The sequence below is a fragment of the Choloepus didactylus genome, chromosome 8, assembly GCF_015220235.1.
Source record: "Choloepus didactylus isolate mChoDid1 chromosome 8, mChoDid1.pri, whole genome shotgun sequence".
In the NCBI taxonomy this organism is placed as follows: Eukaryota; Metazoa; Chordata; class Mammalia; order Pilosa; family Megalonychidae; genus Choloepus; species Choloepus didactylus.
Genome location: NC_051314.1, coordinates 82,396,431 through 82,412,842, shown reverse-complemented (window position 1 = coordinate 82,412,842; position 16,412 = coordinate 82,396,431). Strand labels below are relative to the sequence as shown.

The 16,412-nt window shown below is 38.7% G+C and overlaps 1 protein-coding gene across 3 annotated transcripts in view; it reads right to left on the bottom strand.

Annotated features, from left to right (window-relative positions):
- CSAD (cysteine sulfinic acid decarboxylase) overlaps positions 1-16,412 on the bottom strand; it is an 82,106-nt gene that overhangs the window by 29,952 nt on the left and 35,742 nt on the right. The gene's annotated exons all lie outside the window — the stretch shown is intronic.

Below are 16,412 nucleotides of genomic sequence, written 5' to 3'. Positions count from 1 at the left end.
AAATTAGAAATCAGTAACAGAAAGACACATGGACAGTTCTCAAGTATACAGAATCTAAGAACACACTTCTAAATAACTCATGAAGCAAAGAAATTAAAAGGTAAAATATAAATATTTGAATGAAATGAAAAAATAAAAGCACAACATATCAAAATTTATGGAATGAAGTTGGAGCAGTACTTGGAAGGAAATTTATAGCTCTGATACTTATTTTAGAAAAGAAGGAAAGTAAAATCAATGTCCTCAGCTTCTACTTTCAGAAACTAGAAAAAGAAGAGCAAATTAGACCCCAAGTAAGCAAAGGAAAGGAAATAATAAAGATTAAAGCAGAAACCATAGAAGTAAAAAACAAAAACAACAAAAAATTTCAATGAAACCAAAGCTGGTTCTTTCAAAATTTCAATAGCAATAAGGTTCTAACGAGATCAAACAGGAAGAAAAAAAAGAAGATACAAACCACCAATATCAGGAATGAGAGAGGAGACAGCACTACAGATTCTACTGATAGTAAAAAGAGTAAGGAAAGAAGTTTATGTCAATAAATTCTACAACTTAGATAAAATGGACAAATTGTTTGAAAGATGCAAACCACCAAAGCTTACTCAAGAAAAAAAAGGTAAACTGAATAGCCTTTATCTATAAAGGAAGTTGAATATATATTTTAAATTCTTTCCCCAAGGGAAAATCCCAGTGTTGATACCTGGCATTTATTATACTCAATTCTATCTTCACTGGCAGAAGGGAACAGCACCAGTACTACCTCCAGTAGGCATTAAAAGCACTTCAACACCTGAGATAACTTTATAATGTATGTGGTTATAGGAAAAAGTTTAAAACAATAGGCCACAAACTAAGGAAACAGGCAAGCTAATTATACTGACTTCAGAGAATTTGCTACAAATGAACTCCAGGAACATTTTAAAAACTAAGCATCACTAATGCGTAGAAACTCGCTTCCAAAAACTGACAAAATATCAGTCTAGAAACAAAGCACAAAATTATTGTATTTTTTGCAACAAAGTTAAAGGAATGCCAGCTTCTACAAAGCAATGGTTTTCCTCATTAGAACAAAATATACCTTCCACTTAAGAGACAACACCTCTGTGACTTGTTAAGACACTTAGCTTTGCCCAGCCTTATCTGTCTTATTTGTAAAATACAGATTTAAAAAATCTGCCTATAGGCTGAGGTTGTACCAGATGTTTACTTGTGATGGCTTTTCAACTCCAAGAGCTATAATTCCTTGAATCTTGTAATTCTAAAGCTAAAACAGGGGTTGTAAGAACATTGCCATCTTTATATAAAACACAATCTCCATGACAACTGTACTTAAAGGAGTTACCTAAGTGAATGTCCTTGTTCTTAGGAAATGTACACAGAATTATTATTTGTTTGAGGAACATGATGTATACAACCTACTCTCAAATGTTTAGAAAACAGATAGATAATATCTTAGTTTCTAGGCTGCTAAGACACATACTACACCAATGGGTCTGCTTAACAACAGGAATTTATTGGCTCATGGTTCAGAGACTAGAAGGCTTTCTTCCTCCCAGGGTCAGTAGCATTCTGCCTGGCAGGCATTTCTTGGGTTCCTTGGCTTTCCTGTCATATGGTGTTTGAGTTTCCTATGCTGCTGAAAGCAGATATCAAGAAATGGGTTGGATTAAACAATGGGAATTTATTCACTTACAGTTTGAAGCTGAGAAAATGTCCAAATCAAGGCATCATCAAGGCAATGCTTTCTTCCCAAAGACCAGGTGCTGGTGATTCTTGGCACCTCTGTCACATGGCAAGGCACATGGCAGTATCTGCCAGTCTTTCCCTTCTCTTTGGAATTTTGTTGATTTCAGCTTCTTGCTTCTGTGGCTTTCTCTTTCTCTCTCTGTATTCATTCTTTTTATAAAGATCTCCAGTCCCATCCCAAATGAGGCTGGTCACAATTTAACTGAGGTAGCCTCATCAAAAGGTCCTACTTATAATGGCTTTAAACCACAGGAATGGATTAGATTTAAGAACATGTTTTTCTGGGGGTACATACAGCTTCAAATCACCACACATGGCAATGTCCTCTCCTTTCTTTTCTGGGTTCTGTTGCTTTTGGCTTCTGGCTCTTCCCCATGGCTTTCTCTTACTATTTCTCAATATCTTCTGCTTATAAAGGATTCCAGTAAACAGAATTAAGACCCAACCTCATTCAGTTGGGTCATACTTGAACTAAAAAATAACATCTGCAAGAGATCCTATTTACAATGGGTTCAAACCTACAGGAATAGGGTTAAGATTAAGAAGGCTTTTTTTTTTCTGGGTACATAATTCATCCTACCATAGTCTGCCCTCTGGACCCCAAAAGACATTTTCTTCCCATATGCAAAAAGCACCCATTCCATGACAACATCCCAAAAGCCTTGTCATTTCAATAACAATGCCAAGGACAAAGTCTCATTAAAATCAGTTATGAGTATGGCCTATCCTGGGGAAAAATCCTCTCTGATGGATCTGTGAAACCTAGAAAACAAATTATATGCTTCCAAAATAAAATAGTGGGACAGGCATAAGATAAACATTCCCATTCCAGAAAGGAGAAATTGGAAGAAAAACAGGTGTCATGGGTTCCAAACAAGTCCAAAACCCAGCAGGGCAAACTCCATTAGATATCAAGGTCTGAGAGTCATCTGTGGATTAATGCTTTGTCTTCTGAGCCTGCTGGAGCAGTAGCCCCACATTTTCTAAGCACTTGCACAGCAGCAATGCTCTCCCTGAAAACTGGGATATAGGCCCCACCCTCTCCAAGCAGTGGGGAGGCAGAAGAACTCTCCCCAGAAAACCTGGGCACAGAGCCCACTCTCTCTGAGTTTTGGGGTGGCAGTCAAACTCTTTCTGAACAGGGTAGGAGCCCTGTCCCTCCAAACAGTGGAGCAGATGGCAAGAACAGAGATGAACCACCCTTTCCACACATGTGGGTGGGCCCACTCTCTTGGCCTGAGGAGGTCTTTTCAGTTCAGATCTCTGCTTCCATGGTTCTGCCCTTGAAGTCATTCTTCCTTTAATCCATCCCTTCTCTGTCTCTTTCAGTCCAAGACACACATTTCGGAAAATGCTTGTCAGCTTTGCATGTGGTTCAAAAGGACTTTCCACAGATCCTTTCTGGATAACTGCATTTGCAATCCTGACTTGCTTCAAGGTGTCTGACTGGATCCATGTTCAGCCACATCCTCTTTAGCAAATGGTTATTCAGTTTAAACCCTCACATGGAACCCTGTTCTCTGGGGATTCACTTCCCAGAAGCTGAGGGTGGTCCCTGATAGAGCTGCTTCTGGCCCTGGTCTCAGACCACACTATCTGAACAGGCTGAGAATTTTCAAAATCATCAACTGCTGGTTCCTTTGTGCTTATGAGTTTAATTCTCAGATTATCTCTTTCCTCTGGCATTTTACTACTGGCTAGAAAGGAAAAGCAAGGTTACACCTTCCACACCTGGAAATCTCCTCAGCTAAATATCCAAGTTCAACACTTAGAAGTTCCACTCTCAATCTAACTCAGAACACAATTTTTCAAAATTCTGTCACTTTATAACAAGTATTGTCTTTCTTCCAATTTTCAATAACACATTCACCTTTTCCTTCTAAGTACTCATTGAAAGTACCTTTAATGTTCATATTTTGACCAGCAGTCTCATCAAATCAATCTAGGCTTTTTTCTAACAAGCACCTCACAATTCTTCCAGTCTCTACCGATTACCCAATTCTAAAGCCATTTCCACATTTTTAGGTATTTGCAAAAGCAGCATCCCACTTTCCAGTACCAAAAACTGTTTTAGTTTCCCAGATGCTAGAAATAATATCATACAATGGGTTGGCTTAAACAATGGGAGTTTTTACAGGGATAATTTTTAAAAATTGAGGTATGGAGAGAATACATGATTTCCACTTAAGGAAATACAGTGCCATGTACTTGATTGCAAATGTATTCCTGCTTGCAAACTTCTTGACATTTGAGTATTAAAAATAATTGTGGATAATCTCTCACAATAAATTGACTGAGACAAAAGATTTGAATATACACATCCAAGATGCTTAATGAATTCCAAACAGGATAAACTCAAATAGACCCACACCATTGCATATTAAAATCAAACTATGGAATGTCAAATATAAAGAGAGAATTTTGAAAGTCATGAGAGAAAGCAATGTGTCACGTACAAGGGAGCCTCAAAAAGATTAAGTACCAATTTCTCATAGGAAACCATGGAGGCAAAAAGGAAGTGGGAAGACATATTTAAAGTGCTGAACACACACAAAAAAATTACCAACCAAAAATTCTATATCTGGCAAAACTGTCTTTCAGAAATGAGGGAGAAATTAAGACCTTTCCAGATAAACAAAAGCTGAGGGAGTTCATTACCTCTAGATCAGCCCTACTAGAGATGCTAAAGAGAGTTCTGCAGGTTGAAAGAAAAGGACAATAGACAATAGATAGAGGCTGCATGAAAAAATAAAGACCTCCATGAAGGTAATGACATGGGTAAATATAAATGCTAGAATAACTGTATTTTTGGTTAGTAACTCCACTTTTTACTTCCTACAGGATCTAAAAGGCATATAGACCATGAAATGTAATGAGAAATCAGTGGTTTGGGACTCATAATGTATAAACATGTACTCTGTGACAAGAACTACACAAAGGTTGGGTATGGAGGGATATAAAATCATAGTTTGTGTATACTAATGAAGTTAAGTTAGTATTAAAGAAATTGATATCATTACAGATTTAGCATGTGAAATTTTAAGTCTCATGGTCACTACAAAGAAAATAGTGGAGAATAGCAAAGTTCATAGAGACAGAAAGTAGAATACAGGTTGCCAGGGATGGAGGACAGGGCAAATGTGAAATTAATGCATAATAGGTGTAGGGTTTCTGTTTGGAAAGAGAAAGTTTCAGTAATTGAAGGTGGTGAGGGTACCATGATATTGTAAATATGGATTAATCCCACTGAATGTTATGCTTGGGAGTAGTTGAGATGGGAAAGTTTATGTTGTATATATGTTCCCCCCCCCCCAAAAAAAAATAAATAGAGCAAATGAAGAGACATGACAATTAAATGCAATACTTGATCCTGGACAGGATCTAATAAAGGGTTAGGAAAGGCTTAACAGGACACCACTGGAACATATGGGAAAAATTGGGATATAGACTATAGGCTTTATATCATTGTTCATTTTCTTGAACTTGATAGCCACATGTAAGGTGGTTACATAGTGCGTATCCTAGTTCTTAGGAAATGTACATGGCAGTATTAAGTGTTCTAGAATAATGTATACAACCTGTACTCAAGTGTTCAGAAAATGAATGGATGGATGGATAGATAGATAGATCAAGGCAAATGTGGCAAAATGTTGTAATTAGTGGATCTGGGATTCTGGAGGTATAGGAGTATATTAGAGTTCTCTGTATGGGAATGGGGTTTGTACTATTTTTGTAACTGTCCTGTAAGGTTGGAAGTATTTCAAAATAGAATATTTTTTTAAAATGCAGGCATACCACTTCACACTCACTATAATGGCTATCTTTTAAAAAATGGAAAATAAGTGTTGCGAGGATTTAGAAAAATAGGAATCCTTGTACATTACATTATTGTTGGGAAGGTAAAATGGTGCAGTCTCTGGAAAAGTCTGGCAGTTCCTCAAAAAGTTAAACATAAAATTACCATATGACCCACCACTCACACTTCTTGGAATATACCCAAAAGAATTGAAAGCGGGGACTCTAACATATGTGTACACTGATGTTCATAGCAGCACCATCACAACAGCCCAAAGGTGGAAATAACCCAAGTGTCCAGCAACAGATGAATGGATAAACAAAATGTGATATATACATACAATGGAATATTACTCAGCCCTAAAAAGGAATGGAGTTCTGATACATGCTACAACATGCATGAACCTTGAAGACATCATGTTGAGTGAAATAAGACACAAAAGGACAGATAACACATGTCTTCACTTATATGAAATAACTTAGAATATGGAAATTCATAGAGACAGAAAGTAGATTACAGGTTACCTGTATTTGTTAATTGTATGATGGTTATTTAAGAGAATAGTTTTACTCTTAGGAAACACATATTAAGAGACAAAGGGGCAGACTAAATGCAACCAACTCATAAATGGTTCAGAAAAAAATAAATGAGAATAATACATATATACATAGATAGATAGACAGACAGATGGCCAGATAGACAGATACATAGAGAGGGAAATATAAAGCAAGATTGTCAAAATGTGAAAAATTAGTAAATCTGGGTAAAGAATATATGGGTGTTCTCTAATTAATCTTGCAATTTTTCTATAAATTTGAAATTATTTCAAAATAAGAATATATAGGTGTTCTCTAATTATTCTTGCAATTTTTCTACAAATTTGAAATTATTTCAAAATGAAGTTTTTTAAAAAAGGTATATAAACAGAAGAAAAATAGCCAAATGAGGTCTTAAGGTGTGTTCTAGTTTACTAATGCTGCAGAATGCAAAACACCAGAGATGGATAGGCTTTTATAAAACGGGGGTTTATTTCGCTACACAGTTATAGTCTTAAGGCCACAAAGCATCCAAGGTAACACCTCAGCAATCGGGTACCCTCACCGGAGGATGGCCAATGGCATCCGGAAAACCTCTGCTAGCTAGGAAGGCAGCTGGCCTCTACTCCAAAGTTCTGGCCTCAAAATGGCTTTCTCCCAGGACATTCCTCTCTAGCAAGCTTGCTCCTCTTCAAAACATCACTCACAGCTGCACTCAGTACTCTCTCTTTGAGTCAGCTCATTTATATAGCTCCACTGATCAAGGCCCACCCTGAATGGGCAGGGCCACGCCTCCATGGGAACATCTCATCAGTATCATCACCCAAAGCTGGGTGGGGCACATTCCAAGCAAATCTAACCAGTACCAAAACATCTGCCCCACAAGACTACAAAGACAATGGCATTTGGGGGACACAATACATTCAAACCAGCACAGGTGCATAACAACAGTTCCAAGTATCCAGTCAAATTCTGATTTTACTGTAGTTTGCTCCCTTTCATCCACTTTCCTAAAAAGGCTCTGACCTTCAACCCATGAGGGCTGCCATGTCACAAGTGTCTTGCCCAGCTTCCTTGCTACCTAGACTCTGGCCTGCCTCCCTAACCACTCAGACACACGCCCCACATTCAGGGAGGACAGCACCAGCAACACACCCAAACTTGGTGCAACAATTGAACCCCACAAGAATCAGACCCCCACACACCACAAAGATAAAGTTGGGGAGAACTGACTTGAGGGGAATAGGGGACTTGCAGACACCATATGCTGGTTAGGTAGAGAAAGTTTATGCCACCAAGCTGTAGATCTGACAAATTAGAGATTGGAGTTTTTCATATCCTGAAAGAACCCTATCAAGTCAAGAAAATGCCAAGAGGCCAAACACAACAGAAAATTTTAAAGCTATGATAAAGCCAGATGATATGGAGAATCCAAACCCAAACACCCAAATCAAAAGATCAGAGGAGACACAGTACCTGGAGCAATTAATCAAAGAACTAAAGACAAACAATGAGAGCATGGCACAGGATATAAATGACATAAAGAAGACTCTAGAAGAGCATAAAGAAGAACTTGCAAGAGTAAATAAAAAAATAGATGATCTTATGGAAATAAAAGAAACTGCTGACCAAATTAAAAAGATTCTGGATACTCAAAGTACAAGACTAGAGGAAGTTGAACAATGACTCAGCATCCTCGAGGACCACAGAATGGAAAATGAAAGAACAAAAGAAAGAATGGGGGGAAAAATGGAAAAAATCAAAATGGATCTCAGGGATATGACAGATAAAATAGCACATCCAAATTTTAAGACTTATTGGTGTCCCAGAAGGGGAAGAGAAGGGTAAAGGTCTAGAAAGAGTATTCAAAGAAATTGTTGGGGAAAACTTCCCAAACCTTCTACACAATATAAATACACAAAGCATAAATGCCCAGCAAACTCCAAATAGAATAAATCCAAATAAACCCACTCTGAGACATATTCTGATCAGACTCAAATACTGAAGAGAAGGAGCAAGTTCTGAAAGCAGCAAGAGAAAAGCAATTCACCACAAAGGAAACAACATAAGACTAAGTAGTGACTACTCAGCGGCTACAATGGAGGCAAGAAGGCAGTGGCATGACATTTAAAATTCTGAGAGAGAAAAATTTCCAACCAAGAATACTTTATCCAACAAAACTCTCCTTCAAATTTGAGGGAGAGCTTAAATTTTTCACAGACAAACAAATGCTGAGAGATTTTGCTAATAAAAGACCTGCTCTACTTCAGATACTATAGGGAGCCCTACCAACAGAGAAACAAAGAAAGGAGAGAGCGATATAGAGAAATTTAACAGACATATATGGAACATTACATCCCAAATCACCAGGACAGACATTCTTCTCTAGTGATCACAGATCTTTCTCCAGAATAGACCATATGCTGGGACATAAAACAAGCCTCAATAAATCTAAAAAAAACTGAATTTATTCAGTTTTATCCACAATGGAATACAAATAGAAGTCAATAACCATCAGAGACTTAGAAAATTCACAAACACCTGGAGGATAAAAATGAGGGGGAGATGAAAACATTCCCAGATGATCAAAAGCTGAGGGACTTCATCACCAGTAGATCAGTCCTATAAGAAATGTGAAAGGGAACTGAGCAGGGTGAAAGAAATGGACACTAAACAATTGACTGAAACCAGATGAAGAAATAAAGATTTCCAGTAAAGATCACATGGTAAATATAAATACCAATACTACTGTATTTTTGATTTGCAACTCCACTATTTACTTCCTACAGGATCTAAAATACATAAACTGTAATGATAAATCAGTGGTTTTGGACTCAATGTAAAATAAGCAATTTTTGACAAGAACTACATAAAGGTGGAGGAATGGAGTACAGGAACATAGTTTGTGTCATATTGAAGTTAAGTTGGTATCAAAGAAAAACTAGATTGTTACAATAAGATGTTAAATTTAAGCCCCACAGTAAACACAAAGAAAGTATCAGAGAATATGACCACAGAGATGAAAAGTAGAGTATGGGTTATGAGAAGTGGGGGAAGGGGCAATGGGGAGTTAAGAAATGAGTGTAGGGTTTCTATTTGGGGTGAAGGGAAATTTCTAGTAATGGATGGTGGGAAGGTGATGGCATTGCAACATTCTGAATGTGATTAATCCCACTAATGGAATGCTAGGGAAGGGTTAGAATGAGAAGATTTAGGCTGTATATATTTCCACAAGTGGAAAAAAAAAAAAAAAGACAGTCTAAATAGATAATGACAATTAAATGCCAAGGATGATCCTGGATTGGATCTGAGGATGGAGGAGAGGAGGCCCAAAGGGACACAGTTGAGACATAAGAAAAAAAAGGAAATATAGAATGTAAGCTTTGTATCAATGTTGAATTTCTTGAACTTCTTAGCTGCACTTAATGGGAATGCATAAAAGAATGTTCTTGTTCATGGGAAATGTATATGTGAATTATATTGTTTGTTCAAGGATGTGTGCAGCCTGCTCTCATACGTTCAGAAGACACAGCAATAGATGATGGATGACAGATAGGGAGGGAGGGAGGGAGGGAAAGAAAGAAATGGTGGTGTGACAGGATGTTAAAGTTGGTGGATTGGGGTATCGGGGGATGGGGGTCAGAGTATGCTGGAGTTCTGTGTATGGGGTTTGTATTGTTTTTGCAACTGTTCCTGTAAGTTTGAATTTATTTCAAAGTCAAATTAAAAAGAAAAAAAAAAGCAAAAGAACCCATTCCAATATAGGAGCCTACCCAGGTGAATTCAATGTTTCTTGTTTTCCTATTTGATAGAAACACAATTTTGGCAAGATGACTTCATCCTTAGCAAGCAGCAGATCCATAGAATATGGTTAATAAAATGGCCCTAACACCCACACCTGTGAATTATATTTACCTGTCAAATGAAGCAGGCTAGATCCATGGTGCTGCTGTCAGGTAAAATACCAGAAAAGGATTGGCTTTAATAAAGGGGGTTTATTTGGTTACAAATTTAGTCTGAAGGCCATAAAAATGTCCAAAGCAAGGCATCAACACGAGTATACCTTCACCAAAGGAAGGCCAATGGCATCCAGAAAATCTCTGTTAGCTAGGAAGGCACATAGCTGGCATGTGCTAATCCCTAGTTGTGTTCCACCCCCTCTCTCAGCTCCTGTGCTTTCTTCAAAATGTTGCTCTTGGAGCAAATCGGGCCAAAGGGTAAAGGTTGAAACTGACTGTGTTCAAACTTCAACTTCCATGTGAGACCAAGGGAAGAGATGTTTATTTGGTGTAGGATCTGTATTTTCTAAACAACATAGCTTCTACAGTCAGTTTGTTCAAACACCACAATTACATGGAACTTTGAATAGGAAGCGAGGTATGGTAGGTCTGTATAGATTCAAATGAAACAGCAACACATCCTAAAGTCATTTGGGTGGAGAATAAAAATATATATTCAGGGCCCCCCTGAGGAGCTGGGGGAGAATGCAGAGGTGTTGGGCTTCCTCACCTGGATTGTTGCTGATGTTCTCACAAACATTGGGGATTGACGGCTTGATGTGCTGCGCCCTCTGTCTTGGGGCTTGCCTTTATGAAGCCTGTTACTGCAAAGGAGAGGCTAAATCTGCTTATAATTGTGCCTAAGAGTCTCCCCGAGTGCCTCTTTGTTGCGCAGATGTGGCCTTCTCTCTTTAGCTAAGCCACCTTGGCGGGTGATCTTGCTGCCCTCCCCCCTACGTGGGACCTGACTCCCAGGGGTATAAATCTTTCTGGCAACGCAGGATATACATAACTCCTGGGGATGAATCTGGACCTGGCACCATGGGATTGAGAACATCTTGACAAAAGGAGGATGCAAAATGAAACGAAATAAAGCTTCAGTGGCTGTGAGATTTCAAATGGAGTCGAGAGGACACTCTGGTGGACATTCTTACACACTATATAGATAACACTTTTTAGGTTTTAATATATTGGAATAGCTAGAAGTAAATACCTGAAACTACCAAACCCCAAACCAGTAGCCTTGACTCTTACAGACAATTGTGTAACAACGTAGCTTACAAGGGGTGATAGTGTGATTGTGAAAACCCTGTGGATTGCACTCCCTTTATCCAGTGTATGGATGGATGAGTAGAAAAATGGAGACAAAACCTAAATGAAAAATAGGGTGGGATGGGAGGGGGTGATTTAGGTGTTCTTTTTTATTTTTACTTTTTCTTCTGATTGATTCTTTCTGGCATAAGGGAAACGTTCAAAAACAGATTGGGGTGATGAATGCACAACTATAGTATGGTACTGTGAACAGCTGATTGTACACCATGGATGATTGTATGGTATGTGAATATATCTCAATAAAACTGAATTTTTTTAAAAAAGGCACCCACATTTAAAAAAACAAATGTTGCTCTTGGGGAGTTTTGTCCTCTCTTAGCTTTTCCGGAGCAAACACTGGGCTAGCATCCCCAAAGTGTCAGCAAAGTGTCTCTCTCAGCTGCTCTCCCAAATGGCACTCTCAGCTGCTCTGAGGTCCTTCTGTTTGTGAGCTCTGTTACAGGACTCCAGTGATTAAATCAAGACCCACCCTGAATGGGCAGGATCCATATCTCCATGGAAATAATTCAAACATTTCAATCACAGTTGATTAGTCACATCTCCACGGAAACAATCAAAGGATTCCAACTTAATCAACACTAATACATCTGCCCCTACAAGACTGCATCAAAGAACATGGGCATTTTGGGGGACATAATACATCCAAACCGGCACACATGGTTAAAAGTTGGAGTAAGATAGTCTGAGTTTGACTTCTGGCTCCACCACTTAAAAGTAGTGTGGCTGAGAGCAAATCAACTAGTACCTGGAGCTCATTAACCATTAATTCAACAATATTACTCACCTAGTAAGTAACAGGCACCATTTTAGGAAGTGACAATACAAAATCCCTGCTCTCAGTGAGCTAGTTGGGTGAGACAAAATAAAAAATGAATAAGTAAAATATAGAGCATGCCATGGAAAAAAACAAGGAGGATAAGGGATAGTAAGTGCAGGAATAGGGAATGCAAATGTAATTTAAAATAGAACAATCCAGGAAGGCTTCACTGAGGAGGTGATATCTGAACAAAGACCTGTAGGCAATGAGGGAGCTACCCATGTAGAAGAATAAACATTCCAGTCAAATGGGGAGAGCAGGGGCAAACGCCTTGGGGCAAGGGCATACCTAAATTGATGGATGACTGGTATCAAATCTTAAACTCTTTGAGGACAGAGAGAGGGCTTACACATAGCAGGAGCTCAGTAAATGCTATTAGAAGAGAGGGAGAGAAAGACTGTGATATATGAATTCAGAGGTTTTGAGGTTGAATTTTTGGAACAGAAGAAAAGCAACAGGAGTTTTAGAACTTGAAGAAAAACAGGTAATTAACTGATTTTATGTCCTGTCATTCTGGCCTTCTCTTAAAAATATTTCTCAAATGCAGACGGTTCAAGGAATTTGAAGATTTTGTTTTTGCTCTCTGGCTTTGCTCTGAGTTGAAAATAAAGATTTTAGTTGCTTTTTTTACTATATTTGAGACATTTTGCAAACATAAATAATACTTTAAGACTAGGGCTTGGAATAAAATTACAAATATTCCCAAAACAATTTTATTATTTGGAAGAAAGTAAAATACCATTTATAACAAGAATAAAAAGTTGCTAGGGAAATTATTAGTAATTTATTAATAGAAAAAAAAAATTTCCCCAAATAGCCAAGAGAATTGGGTCTGAGATTTGGATGTTCTTTTGCTATGGTTTGTACAGTCTGTATTTGCCTCTTCAAATAAGTTTGGATGACTTTTACATGACCACGTTATTGTTTTTATAAATGATATTTTTAGGAATTGGAAATAACAGAAAGTTCTGGTAGATTTGAAACTTGTCCTTAATAACTTGTGTAGCTAAAGGCCTCTTCCCAAAAAGTGAGCAAGAAGGGATACCGGCACAAGATTTTAAGTATTAAAGGATGTTTTTATATGAGACAGTAATGAGACTAAAGAACACAACAGTAATTTGGTTGTTGAGTTGCTTTTGTTAGTTTAACCTGGCTGCTGTTTAAATGCAGAAGGAAAAATTCTTGTGTGTCTGTGTGGGTGTGTGAGAGAGAGAGAAGATTTTTCCGAAGTAATAAATAGACAAGGCTCTGGTTTCAAGATACAATCGCTGTTTTCAATGTCAATAAAATACAATTAATTTGAGAGACTCCACTTTTGGTCTTTCCTTTCCCCCTAAAGTTTTTTTTTTTTTTTTTCATTCATTTTTATTGAGATTGTTCAGATACCATACAATTATCCAAAGATCCAAAGTGTACAATCACTTGCCCCCGGGTACCCTCATACAGCTGTGCATCCATCACACTTATTTTTTGTTCAATTTTTAGAAACTTTTCATTACTCCAGACAAGAAATAAAGTGAAAGATGAAAAAAGAAAAAAAGAAAAGGAAACTCTAAACCTCCCCTATCCCTAACCAACCCCCCTCAATTGTTGACTCCTAGTATTGATATAGTACGTTTGTTACTGTTTATGAAAAAATGTTGAAATACTACTAACTGTAGTATATAGTTTGTAATAGGTATATAGTTCTTCCCTATATGCCCCTCTATTATTAACTTCTAATTGTATTGTCATACATTTGTTCTGGTTCATGAAGTGATTTCTAGTATTTGTACAGTTGATCATGGACATTGCCCACCATAGGATTCAGTTTTATACATTTCCATCTTTTGACCTCCAACTTTCCTTCTGGTGACATATATGACTCTGAGCTTCCCCTTTCCATCTCATTCACACACCATTCGGCACTGTTAGTTATTCTCACATCTTGCTACCAACACCCCTGTTCATTTCCAAACATTTAAGTTCATCCTAATTGAACATTCTGCTCATACTAAGCAAGAGCATCTACATTTCTTCCACAAGGCAGGAGGGAGAGTCAAAGAAGGTAGAGAGGCAAAAGAAAGAGGAAACAAAAAAATGACAGCTAGGAAGCAGCAAAAGGAAAAATAACCTTAAATCAAAGTAGAATAAAGAATCAGACAATACCACCAATGTCAAGTGTCTAACATGCCTCTTCTATCCCCCCCTCTTATCTGCATTCACCTTGGTATATCACCTTTGTTACATTAAAGGAAGCATAATACAATGATTCTATTAGTTACCGTCTCTAGTTTATGCTGATTGCATCCCTCCCCCAATGCCTCCCCATTTTTAACACCTTGCAAGGTTGACATTTGCTTGTTCTCCCTCGTAAAAGAACATATTTGTACATTTTATCACAATTGTTGAATACTCTAGATTTCACCAAGTTACACAGTCCCAGTCGTTATCTTTCCTCCTTTCTTGTGGTGTCTCACATGCTCCCCATCTTCCTCTCTCAACCGTATTCATAGTTACCTTTGTTCAGTGTACTTACATTGTTGTGCTACCATCTCCCAAAATTGTGTTCCAAACCACGCACTCCTGTCTTCTATCACCCTGTACTGCTCCCTTTAGTATTTCCTGTAGGGCAGGTGTCTTGTTCACAAAGTCTCTCATTGTCTGTTTGTCAGAAAATATTTTGAGCTCTCCCTCATATTTGAAGGGCAGCTTTGCTGGATACAGGATTCTTGGTTGGTGGTTTTTCTCTTTCAGTATCTTAAATATATCACACCACTTCCTTCTTGCCTCCATGGTTTCTGCTGAGAGATCCGCACATAGTCTTATTAAGCTTCCTTTGTATGTAATGGATTGCTTTTCTCTTGCTGCTTTCAGGATTCTCTCTTTGTCTTTGACATTTGATAATCTGATTATTAAGTGTCTTGGCGTTGGCCTATTCAGATCTCTTCTGTTTGGAGTACGCTGCGCTTCTTGGATCTGTAATTTTATGTCTTTCATAAGAGATGGGAAATTTTCATTAATTATTTCCTCTATTATTGCTTCTGCCCCCTTTCCCTTCTCTTCTCCTTCTGGGACACCAATGATAAGTACATTATTTTACTTTGTTTCATCCTTGAGTTCCTGGAGACATTGCTCATATTTTTTCATTCTTTTCTCCATCTGCTCCTTTGCGTGTAGGCTTTCAGGTGTTTTGTTCTCCAGTTCCTGAGTGTTTTCTTCTGCCTCTTGAGATCTGCTGTTGTATGTTTCCATTGTGTCTTTCATCTCTTGTGTTGTGCCTTTCATTTCCATAGATTCTACTAGTAGGTTTTTTGAACTTTTGATTTCTGCCATATACATGTCCAGTGCTTCCTTTACAGTCTCTATCTCTTTTGCAATATCTTCTCTAAACTTTTTGAATTGATTTAGCATTAGTTGTTTAAATTCCTGTATCTCAGTTGAAGTGTACGTTTGTTCCTTTGACTGGGCCATAACTTTGTTTTTCTTAGTGTAGGTTGTAATTTTCTGTTGTCTAGGCATGGTTTCCTTGGTTATCCAAATCAGGTTTTCCCAGACCAGAACAGGCTCAGGTCCCAGAAGGAAGAAATATTCAGTATCTGGTTTCCCTGAGGGTGTGTCCTAGAAAACTGCTCCACCCTTTGATGCCTCGGGTCACTGTGCTTCTCTGCTCAGCAGGTGACGCCTGTTAGCTTGTAATTCTTGACTGGTGTGAGGAGGTATGGCCGTGTTCCCCCAGGCTCTGGGGTCTGGTTCTGAATGGAAAGGGCCCCACCCCTTTCCTCCTAGAGAAGACAGACCCCTCAGGTGGAGGTCATTAGCATTTCAATGGTCTTGCTCTCTGCTTGTGGTGTCTCCACCCTTCCCGGAGTCACAGCCCTGGAAACTGAATATGACTGGGGCTTTCTCCACTGAGCCAAAAAAGAAACAGATAGTCCCCTTCAGACCCGGTCCAAGGCGACCCTCCTGCTCTCCCAGGTCAGTCGTCACCCAAAGCCTCTGTCTTCTGGGGCTGCGTACCTGTAGTGAGCAGTTCACACTCACTACTTAAAACCCCAGTTGGAGCTCAGCTGAGCTGTATTTGCTTGCTGGGAGAGAGCTTGTCTCTGGCACCACGCGGCTCCGCAGCTCGGGCTATGGGGGAGGGGGTCTCCCGACCTGGTTCCGCAGGTTTTACTTACAGATTTTATGCTGTGTTCTCGGGCATTCCTCCCAATTCAGGTTGGTGTATGATGAATGGATGGTCTCGTTTGTCCCCCCGCAGTTATTCTGGATTATTTACTAGTTGTTTCTGGTTTTTTGTAGTTGTTCCAGGGGAACTACTTAGCTTCCACTCCTCTCTATGCCGCCATCTTGCCCGAGTCCCCCCCTAAAGTTTTTGTGAGAAAAATTCTTCCCACTGTTAGCATCTCTTATACCTGCCTTCC